Here is a 12,091-nt window from a genome sequence, read left to right as displayed (position 1 = left end):
CTGACACTCTTTTTGGGACTTCACCTCATTGTTTTGACGTTTTCACACGAAAAATAGCCAGACGTCTCCATAGACTTTAACAGGCCTATACAATTTGCAAACTTCCATCACCCTTCCAAAATAGCTTTTTCTCCATTCACTTAAACAGGCTCATCTCCAGCATTTACAATTTTTAGAAGTATTTTATTAATATTAACAACTGTTTTTAAGTTCAACCTGATTGAAAAGGAAATACGCAGTTACGGATTAGGTAGTGATGGCACACTGCAGGGTACATTCTATAACATAGGTAAACATGGGGATGCACAATGGTGCAAAAAACATCTGTTGGTATATCATTTGTCAGGGATGGTGATAGATCCACATGGAGAAGTACACTGAGAGCATAACGTAGGGAGTTAGGTACGGAATCTCCGTGAAAGATGACAATTGAAGACCCTGATGTGCACAATATGTGTGAGCAGAAAATAAAAGGAAAAGAACGAATAGAAAAGGAAAGGAAAGAGAGAGAGCGAGGCGCGAATAGCGCACTAGAGGGGAAGTGACGAGTGAAAGAAAAGAGGGGGAGGGAGATTGAAGGAAAGGGGGAGAGGGCACTCGGTCAACAGAGATTGCATTGAGGGTCGGTCTACTAAATGTGTGTTTGAGGTTTCTTTCTGTATCAGTGAATTGCGGAATTGTGTGAGCGGGAGGCGTGTCGGGGCTACGGCTGATCCAGTTTTTGTAGGTACAAGTCAAGTGCATTCCATAGGCAGGGCGTGTGTGATGTGTGATGTGTTATGTCATTTCTTGTACATTGTCCACACTCCTGGTGGCACACAGGGTGTTCCACCATTTGTTGAAGTACATTTCTGTGGTGGACTTCCTCTCTAACAGGACTGTTTTGGAGCCCAGTGCTAGCATAAGATCTAATAGCAAAGAGTCACATGAAGGGAGATCAGTGTTTTAAGGGGTGTGCCTCAAGATCTAAAGTAGAGGTTTAGAAAGATGGTGTGAGCTGAATGTTAAATATGTTATCAATGGGCTGGTGTATCTTGGTCCAGAGGGGCTGAACCATTTTACATGTGAAAAACATATGCTCAAGTGAGCCGGGCGATTCTGCACATCACCAGCAATTATCTGATTGTAGGATCCCTAGTTTATGCAATCTGGTGGAATCTAGTATGTTTTGTGTATCACCCAAAATCTGGACGGTTCGATTGCAGGTGTAATTTTAGCCAGAGAAGGAGAATGCCAGCTTCTATCCCAGGTAGCGTCCAAAAAATGTGATTTGATACTTCTGCGCTGTATGGGGACCATTTCTTTTTCAAGTTGTTGAGGCGGTGTGCTTATGCAGGTCCAGTAACTTATATGCGGACTGGCCTAGCCTTTTAAGATTTCCCAGTAGTCCAGACAGTTCTGGGGTATGTGGTTTCAGCAGTGATCTCATCACTTTTTAGGTCGAGACTGCGTAGGCTGCGCTTGCGCAGTCTCGATTTTTTGAGATCTTATGTTGACAGTGTGGGGGCTCGAACCTGCCCCTGTTCTCCAGTAGCTGGCTTCCAAAACGGAGGCCAGCCTTTGGAGGAGAGGGGCTTCACTCCGTTCAAGCCCCGTCTTTTTGGGATTCGGGGATGTGTTTTTTACTTTCTTTCTCTTTTCTTTCTCTCCTCTTCACATTGGCTGGAATTTTACCTTCCAGCCAATGGGAAGAGGAGAGAAAGAAAAACATGCCCGAATCCCAAAATGAGGCTGCGTTTCTCCGAGGCATTTCTGTATGGCCTCGGAGAAAGATGGTGGTGTCATGGCGTGGTCCGAGTAATGCATGTTTAAATGTGTATTGCTTTTTTCTTTTGCTTTGAAACAAGCTCGTTTCAGTTTTGCCCGTGGCAATTTCTTCCCGTCCCTTCCACCCCCCTCCCAGTCCAATGCCTTCTAGCTCGTTCGCTGCCCCCCCACAGACCCCTCCTCCTGCCCCCCAGCCCCCTCCCGTCTTCAAATGCTCCTTTCTTCAAAGCTCACCCGCCGCCCGATGCCCCCGCTTTGAAATGCTTGTCTTGTTTGAACTCTCCCAACACTTTTCTTTCAGCGAGAAGGCATTTGAAAGAGACTGTCGCGCGCCCCACGGCGTAGCAGTTTGGCGGACGAGGAACCCCCTGCGAAGGGCGCGAGACCATTATCTAGCTGACTAATTTGTACACCTGCCCCCTACCAGCATTTCTTTCCCTCGGCACGAATATAGTTTTCGATCCTGCGTTTAATTGGCCTTTTCCCAGGTTCTGGCTGCGTACCAAGACTAGCTTTTCTTGCCAGGTAATTTTCCAGGTCTGCTTCTACCTGAACCAACTCGGAAAGCCGTTGCGCCCCTTGGAAGGCTTCTTGATTATCATGTTCGCGCCTCAGCCAATTATCGAGAACCCCTGTCGCAGTCACAAGAACGGAAGCCTGTAAGCAGCCAATCGGTAGACCGCTGGCTTCCGGTGGTAAAATCTACGGCGAGCCGCGCAAAGGGCCCATGTTAAGGGAATCAATGGTGGATGAAAAGGGGTCTCTGTGGGCTCTAGTTTTTAAGAAAACGATAGCGAGGAGGTTATAGAGAGCAAATACTGGTGTTACCAATTGGAGGGGAAGTGAGAGGTTTCGGTCACAGACCGAGTTTATGAGGGCAGTGGGTGGCCTAGGGATTGAATTTTCTATTTAGCTCAAGAGTAGCTGTTTCTAAGATAGAATTTCAGGATAACCACTGACTATGCGGCCCCATCGGAGGAGGAGAAAGTGCCGCCCGACCGCAGACCCACCGCCCCGGTCATCACTCCCTTGGCCCACTGGTGAAGCCGGCACGGCAGAGGGTCCCCTCCGGCTCTTGCGCATCACTCTGTGAGCTTGGGCTGTCTGGGAAGTTTCTGTCCGCCTCCTCCTCCTTGCACGGTCGGCGGAGCCCTGGATGCACCCTGTGCCATCTCCCGGGGGTAGGCGACTCCCCTTAGGGTGCGGCAAAGCCGCAAGTAGAGAAGCTGCAGAGTCCACTTCTCAAGCCGATGAGTGCTCGCTTTTATTACCCTTTCCTGCCTCCTCGCTGTGCTTGCTCTCCTGCCCCCTCGCTGTGCTTGCTCTCCTGCCCCTTCGTGCTTGCTCTCCTGCCCCCTGGCTGTGCTTGCTCTCCTGCCCCCTGGCTGTGCTTGCTCTCCTGCCCCCTGGCGGTGCTTGCTCTCCTGCCCCTGCCTGTGCTTGCTCTCCTGCCCCCTGGCTGTGCTTGCTCTCCTGCCCCCTCGCTGTGCTTGCTCTCCTGCCACCTGGCTGTGCTTGCTCTCTTGGCCCCTGGCTGTGCTTGCTCTCCTGGCCCCTGGCTGTGCTTGCTCTCCTGCCCCCTGGCTGTGCTTGCTCTCCTGCCCCCTGGCTGTGCTTGCTCCCCTGCCCCCTGGCTGTGCTAGCTCTCCTGCCCCCTGGCTGTGCTTGTTTGATATTTCTGGCTCATCGTTCGCAGGGTGTTTCTTTTCCTCGTTTTTGCGCAGGTTTTTTAAGAATATGATATATGAATACATTAGGGTGGTTTGAGAGTCGAGGCATTCTTCCATTGATAGGGCTGAGGAAATGCGAAGGGTCGTTGTTTGGTTGATTATCTGTGAATACTTGTGTACATCTGATACTATGAGTGTTACACTTCTGCGGTAATTGGGAGAAATGCCATCTGGACAACCTGGAAAATGTGGATTAGGGCGTGAATGTATGTTCCAGAAAAGCCCGTACTTAAAAGATCTATTCAGATAATTAACTGCCCTCTGCTGCAATTTGGACATGGAATCCCAGAAGCCTGTATTCCTGTCAGTCAACGTCACAAAGGAGATCTCTTTTATGGTGAACAAAAAAAAATGGTGCTGAATATTTTTTTCCCCTAGTGATTTGAGTAATCTTGCTATTTCTGGCCAGATGCAATTCGAGGTCAAAAATATGTGTCCCGAATGGATGCCAGGAATAATGTTGGTTCACAGGTGTAGCCCCCTTACCCATATCATTCAAGGGTCTCTTTCTGTAGTGTGGACAAGGGGATCTTGGAGTACATTGCCCCCAGTAGGAGTCCACAATCAAATAGTTCAAGAATTAAAATATGAGAAAGTTGGAACCGTTTTTAGACCTCATCAGAATACCAAGAGACAGATCGGTCTTCTTAAAGATGAGGTATGGGACACTACCCCTCAATAAATTCACTGAAAGATGGAAAGGATCAAGGGTCTCAAACGGTACTTGCCCATGTTGCCCTTGCAAATCAGAATCCCTATCACATTTTCTGTTTGGCTGTAAAGCTTACAAAAGGGCAACACTGAGATGGTTGAAACCAGTTTGTATTGAGTTGGGGGTCAGAGATTTCCGGGTTTCCCTACGTACCCTTACAACTGATACAACATCCCTTCTTACTGTATGTGGAGTGGCAAAATATCTATCATGCGCCTGGCTTATCCGCACCAGGATGTTAAATGCTAACAAAGTATAGATCCTATTCATACTGTTTCTAACTTACATGTATTTTAATATTGTTGTACTTTAGTATTGTCATCAAATTGTTCTTATTAATGTAAATAATGTTTTATTGCCTTTTATTCTATGAATTGGATATTTTACAAAACATGCTTTTATAGAATGTACGTACTTTTTATGATATGACAATATCGAATAAAGTATTACAACAATAAAATATGGTGGATAGCCTTGGAAACTTACCAAAACGCATGCTGTGTCCTAAAACAAGGGAGATTATCTGCTTTCATTTATGCCCACGTTCCTGCCTAAGGATTATTTAAAGGACCTCAGTTCGAGGACATAAATGCCCCATAAAGAGTGTTTGTCCTCAGAGCAGTGTCTGTGTGTGGCTCTGTGTGTGTGTGGCTCTGTGTGTGTGGGTGGCTCTGTGTGTGTGTGTGGCTCTATGTGTGTGTGTGTGTGTGTGTGTGGGTGCAAATGCAATAGGTCTTGCATTTGCGAGAGATTAAGCTACTGGCATTGTAAATGACAATGCCATTTATTTATCTGTTTTCAAAACCAACACATGAATAAAAAATATTGTCATTTACAATGCCAATAGCTCTAACTTTTGCAAAGGCGAGACCGTTGCATTGTAAATGCTTGTTTAAGTTTTAGATCGGGGGAAGCTCAAGGATCGGGGGTGCTCAAGTCAGCACAGGGGATTAGATTCAGGGCTGTGCTTAAGTCTCCAACTGAGTTGATACCCCTTTTGGACCACTGTTCCCAAAACGTAGATTTATCGTCAAGTTTAATTTTGTGTTTGTGCCATAAAGAAGCTAGGGTGGAATCAGAGATGCGTTTGTTCAGAGTCTTATCTACTCGCAGGAGGGCGGAGACCGTAACTGGGTTTATGGGAAGTGAGTGAGCCAGGGGTAATTTCTGGAGACCTTGGATGGTAAAGATGGAGCTCAGAGGGATGGGAGATAGTAAGTGCAATTCAATTTAGAGCTGTGGTGGGAATTGGACACTCACCTCTCTAAACCACCAGTTACCCTGGGCCGCTAAAAATGCCTGTTGTTATCTGTGAAAATCAGGCATATTCAAGCCACGCCTGCTCTTGTTTAATTTAAGGGTGGGACCAGCGAACCTAGCTCTTTTTCCCTTCCAGAGTAAATCAGAAATATGCCTGTGTACAGTTTTAAAGATGGTGGAGGAGAGGTTTGTGGGAAGCATACGCGAGAAGAAGTTGACTAGCAATGCGATCATCATTTTTGTGGTGTCTGTCCCACCCCACCATGTTATGTGTTTGGGGGACAATGAGTTTAGCAGGTCTTTGATTTTGGAAAGTGTTGTATTTTCGTTAATCGTGAGGGAGGGTTGCAGATCTTTTGCAAACCAGATACCTAGGTTTTTCAGAGCATCCGGTTGCCATTTCATGTTGGAATTGCCCATAATCCCCATAATCGAGGGGGTACAGATAATTTTCTTGGGGAAGATCTTGGTTTTGGAGCAATTGAGTGTATAGCCAGGGACTCTGGAGTATTTCTACATTTTGGACATAATAGATGGATTGCCTTGTCTGTGTCTTCAGTGAAGATTAGGACATCATCCGCATCGGCTGCAATTAGTTGCCTGCCTGATTTGAATTATACACCTTTAATGTTGTTGTTCTGTTTTAAGGTAGAAGAGGAGGTGTTCGATAACTAGAAGGAAAAGGAGCAGAGAGGGTGGACATACCTGTCTGGTGCCCTGTCCCAAAGGGAGTGATTCTGACAGGTGACACTTTATTCTGACGACCTTTGCTACTGGTTCCGTGTAGAGTGCCATGACCGTATTAATGAAATCATCGCCTAGCTGGAATTTCTTTCACAACTTATGCAGAAAAGTCCAGGAAACGTTATCAAAGGCTTTTTCTGCAGTTAAAGCCATCACAGTAGATGGTGAGTGTGATGACTGAGCTTTTTGCGGTGCATGACAGAAGACCAAGCTATTATCCACCAGGAGCCTGACTTTCAGGAATTCAGTCTAGGAAGGAGGGATACGTTTTGATACCACCTTCTCTAATATTCAAGGCAGGTCTTTGGCTTATAGTTTACAGTCGATATTGATTAATTATACCGGTCTGCAATTTTTCACATCTTGGGCGTCTTTGCCTTCTTTGGTGATAACAACTATAGTGGCTTCAGTGCCAGAGACATGACCTGCGGAAATCGTATGATTGAAATAGGGATAGAAGTGGGTCAGATAGTAGATCTGCAAAAGTTTTACAGAACTTTACTGAATACCCATCCGGGCCGGAGCCTTCCCTCGTATGAAGGACTTAATGGCAGTGCAAATCTCTGCATTGATGAGGGCATTTGGAAGGGATTTGTCTTCTCTAGTAGCATGCAAGAGTTCAGGTATGACTGGCATTCCTCCATGTTGGTTCTTGAACTTGAGGTGTAAAGATTGGAGTAGAATTCATGAAATACCTACAAAATTGAAGATACGCCGGCTTTGTTTTTGATGGCTGAGGTGTTAGTCCTGTTTTTGGAAAATTTCAGATAGTTTGCTAATGCTTTTGCTGGCTCTATTTCTATTGGTCAGTATCTCTACGTTGTACAAGTGCACCCATTTCTGCACACTTTTGCTAGTATTTGGTTATATTGGTATTGTAGTTTGAGCAGCTTAGGGACATCCTAAGAGCCAATGGAGTGTCTGATTGATTCATTTAAGATTTTAATTTCTGATTCAATTGAGTCAAGCCATTTATTCAGGGATTTATTTCTGGCAGCTGCTAGGCTCATCAAAATGCCTCTAAGATAGGCTTTCCACCTGGTCATGTCTGAGGTATCCCCCGGTCAGTTTTCTTCCAGAAAGTGGCATATTGCTATACCAGTTTTGGAGTTCTAATCCTCCAGAAGGGCATCATTGAGTCACCATATTTGGGGGGGGGGGGGAGTATCGTCAGGGTGAGATCTCATTATATACAAGGATAGTCACTGATTATTATGGGTTAGAGTTTGGGATTGTTTTATTTTTTTTACAATAAAATGTTATTGTCGACAGACATTACAACTCGGAGTAACCAGGGTTACCAATAATACAATAAGCATAGTAGCAATAGTGATGTCAACATTTACAGTAGGCAGATAAGACCACTTGGAATGTAAGGATATCTGGATGTAAACTAAAACGATAAGCATCAGTACCATAGTTCCAAAATGCAACTTAACATTAAAAAATCTCCCGCCCTCCCAGTTGAATACAAGCATAGTTATAATCTGGTTTGTCACTCATCATCTAGTCATCATGTCCTCGTTATGTGATGTAGGAGGATTGGGCTCCAAGTAAAGACCCCAATAGTCTGCCCACCTCTTCCATATCCTTGGGTGTTTTTGGGGACACCTCTGAGCCTTAAAGATCGGTATTTTCAGCCCCATGCAGAAGTCGAGGCCTGCTTCCAAGCCCCCATAGATGGCGGGGAGGCATCTTTCCATGTCCTGGAATTGTCTACCTTAGCCAACGTAAGCCCAAGGAACAACAAATGGCATCTGTATCTATTGACCCCAATCCCTTCAGTGATATGGAGCAGCAGCAAGCATGGCAATGTGGAATGTCCCAACCCAAAACTTCTGAGAGACATGTTATCACCCCATGCCAGAACCTTGACAGGGCCATGCATTGCCAAACCGTATGTAGGAGAGAGCCCTTTGCTACCTCGCAGGGCTGGCAGAGAGGAGGAACAATCTGCTCCGCCCGCCTGAGCCTATGATGGGTGAAATAAACTCTGCATATTGAAATGCAATGTGTTTAAATGTGCTTATAATGGTATCTCATGTTCTTCACTGCACTTGTTAAAATGGCTACCAAACTCGTATGTTTTCATAAATGGATTTCACTTTTTGTACTTTTTCGCTGACAGTGACCATATTTATGTAATGGACAGATCAGTTTCCCTACTATACCGTGAGCAAGGCTACGACCAAAACGCATTGCTGAGGACTGGCTTGTCCAGAATAAACACTGTGCATTTTGATTTAGGAGTGTCCGAGTGATCTTTTAACTGGGTATTTGCTGTTGTTATAAGTATTGGGCTTCCGGAGCCCGACTCGGACTACCACATCAGGGCCCCAGTCTACGGCTCTTTTACTTTGATATATATATATATATATATATATATATATATATATATATATATATATATATATAGAGAGAGAGAGAGAGAGATAGGTAGATAGATAGATAGATGGATAGATATATATATATATATACATCGCGACATCGAGAAAGGCTGTGTGCCGAAATGCGAGGGCGTCTGTCTTTGTCTGTTGAAAATAAAGCAAACTTTGGAGATTAAAACTCCCTTGAGTGTGGGTAATTCTTTGCGACGTGGAGCATTTGAGCAGAATATATATATATATATATATATATATATATACACTGAAAAAAACAGTGATTGTATGAGTGAATTTATGGATAACTGTATTCTTGTAATAATGATTTTATAACACACTAAGTATGAGTTACTATCTACATGAATACATAAAGTGGTCTTTGTGCAATTTTGTAGCTTTGTAAATATAAGTATGATCAATTGTTTGCATAAGTGAGTAGAATGACTGCATAAGTGGATATGATGTGAGCTGGTGTGTGATGTTGATGTAGGTGTATAAGTATATTTAATAGTGTTGTATTGATCTTTGTTAGCATGTATAAGTGAATCTATGAGTAAGTGTTTACATTTGTGTGTAGAGCTAGGAATCACTAAGTGGCTTTTTAGAAACTTGTATTGGTGTATCAATGATTTCAAGTATGGTACTTCATATTTTATTATGAGTGTTAAAAAGTTATACTAGTGAATGATAAGATGTATCAGATTGTCATGTGGATGATGTCATCAGTGATGTAATTTGAGATGTCATCAGTGATGTCACTGACCATGTCATGAATGATGTAATATGTGACATCATCAGCAGTTGATTGCGGACGTGTGAGTTTTAGTTAGTACAACTAACTATAACGGGGGAATTTCAATGGTTTTGTACGAGTGAAATGTCCAACTAACTATAACACCCCTGAAACCTGTGGTTTTTTTCAGTGAATTTCTGAGGTTTTTTAACTGCTAATTTCTAACTATAACATGTCTGAAACCTGTGTTTTTTTCAGTGCATTTCAAAGGTTTTTTCAATGCAAATTTCTAACTATAACATGTCTGAAACCTATGGTTTTTTCAACGAATTTTAAAGGTTTAGTAAATGACAATTTTAAATATATTTATTCTTATATTTTTGATACTGATTTACAAATTCTTTTTTTAATGATTTATTTTTAGATATTTCATTTTTTAAATTACATTACATTGTGTGCCCCCCCCCCACTTCCTTTTACTTTTTTTGGGCAGTGGGGACCCCATCCCCTAGAGCCTGACCCGCAAATCTAACTTTATTCATTTTTTTTATAGGAAGGGGACTCCTATAAAAGGAAATACAAGTTACTTGTAAGTATGCTTAGAACTACTTTTCAGGGTCAGTGTTGGGCAAAAAGACACAGGTGAGTAAATTGGAATTCGTTGTTCGGATGATTTTAGGTGAATATTTTAAAGTTCCAAAACTCCGCACTTTGAAGAATTTGCAAGTGAAACCACTCAATGTTAGTCTATGAAAGAAAATTCACTTAGCAGGTAAATAGTGTTATTATTACCTTTTCTTACTCAGGGGTGGATCCTGGATCCAGCACTTGTGTATCTCCTTTAAACAGTTGAAAGAATGCAAATTACCAAACACACGCGGATGCCCACGTTTATTTATTTTTTTAATATCGCGAGAATGCGCGGATCATACGCGCACCCCCACAATTTTACAAAAAATTGGGGCTCTGGGGGTCCTTGTGGGACCCCCTGAGCAGACCTAGAGCATCAGGGTATGTTTACCCTCCCCATTTTCATGTTTTAAACACACATTACACACGCTTCTTCAGCCTCCCTTCTACCGAGGATAAAATGGCTGCCAACAGTTTCTAGTTTCGAATGTTGACAACCACTTGTCAGCCAATTAGCATTCAGCGCGTGATCGAAAGAGTACCCTTATGGTACGATGACAATAAGCGGATCATCCGTATTCAATTTTTTTATGGGAAAGGGCCGCGTGGCCCCCCTCAAGTGGCCAATTCCGGGCACCGGGGTCCCCATCCCCCGGGGCATGGCTAATTATATATTTTTATTTTATGGAGGATAGCCCCCGTCCTGAACCCACTTCAAGGTCCCGGGTACCCCATTCCCAGGAAACGGACTTTTAAATTTTTTTATTTTGACCGTCACCGTTGAGGACCCTTGGAGGGTTTCCAATTCCCCCACTGTCCCGCCGGCTTCCCGCCTCCTGCAGTAGCCGGTGTTCAAACGACATCTGAGCTCCATCTGTGTTTTTACCCCCTAGGAGTTGCCTTCACTTTCCGCATGCATGTTTGTGGTAGCTTATGTGTGTTAATGTTACACATGCGCACAATACGTCCCACCGTCTGGCTAGGTACCCTAAGGTATTTCATTTTATTTGCGCATGCTCATATCATAGCTCTCACACCCAGTGACATCATGCTCAACCAATCATCGTTCTGCAAAGCATTTATAACCTGCCAACCTTCTCGAACTTTTACTATCCTGCTGTCACAGCCATTGATACTGTTCAATCCACTTCTTCGTAGGTGAGCACTTTTTTTGAGTAATTAAATTAATTCATCTGAATGATCTTTAAATACCACGTAAATGCACATTTTTGTTCGATTTGACAATGTTGTTTTTAAGCACGCTTTCCTGCTTTTTTATATCGTTAAAGTTGACTTCGTAGCTTTTGTTTCTGTGCAAATCACTTAATCCTGCTGCCTTTCTTTAATTTGCCAAGCGCCACGTGACTGTTCCAGCACCAGTGTGCTACGTGCTGTTCAACTTAATGCAATGTTGTTTTTCTCGTGTAAGTAGTGCGTCACGTGCCCCATGCATTGCAAAAGTAATGTTTTCGGCAATAGTGTATTTTAGCATGGTTTCCAGCTCTTGTATATTGAATAAGTTACCTTGGAAGCCGTCGTTTCCGGCCAAATCACTTAATCATGCCGCCTTTCATTAATTAGGTAGTAGGCCACGTGCTGCTTCCTCCCCATGCACAGCACATGTAATCGATTTAGCAATGTCGTATATTAGCACGCTCTCCATGTTTTTTAATAACGTTAAACTTGATTTCTTATCGTTTATTCTGCGCAAATGACGTAATCCTGCCACGTTTCTTAAATTTGCCAAGCGCCACGTGGCCGTTCTCGCAGCAGTGTGCTACGTGCTGTTCAAGTTAATGCAATGTATTTTTTCTCGTGTAAGTAGTGCGTCACGTTCCCCATGCATTGCAAAAGTATTGTTTTTGGCAATAGGGTACTTTAGCACGGTTTCCAGCTCTTATACCTCAAATATGTTGTCTTGGTAGGAGATGTTTATGGGCAAATGACTTAATCCTGCCGCCTTTAATTTTTTAGGTAGTACACCACAAGCTGCTTCCTCCCCATGCACTGAACATTTAATCAATTGACCAATGTTGTATTTTAGCATGCTATCCATGTTTTTTAATAACGTTAAACTTGATTTCTTATCCTTTCTTCTGTGCAAATCACTTAATCCTACCACGTTTCTTTAATT

This window comes from Lissotriton vulgaris, chromosome 11 (assembly GCF_964263255.1).
Source record: "Lissotriton vulgaris chromosome 11, aLisVul1.2, whole genome shotgun sequence".
Lineage (NCBI taxonomy): Eukaryota > Metazoa > Chordata > Amphibia > Caudata > Salamandridae > Lissotriton > Lissotriton vulgaris.
The sequence above is the reverse complement of the archived record's forward strand: the minus strand, read 5'-3'. Positions refer to the sequence as shown.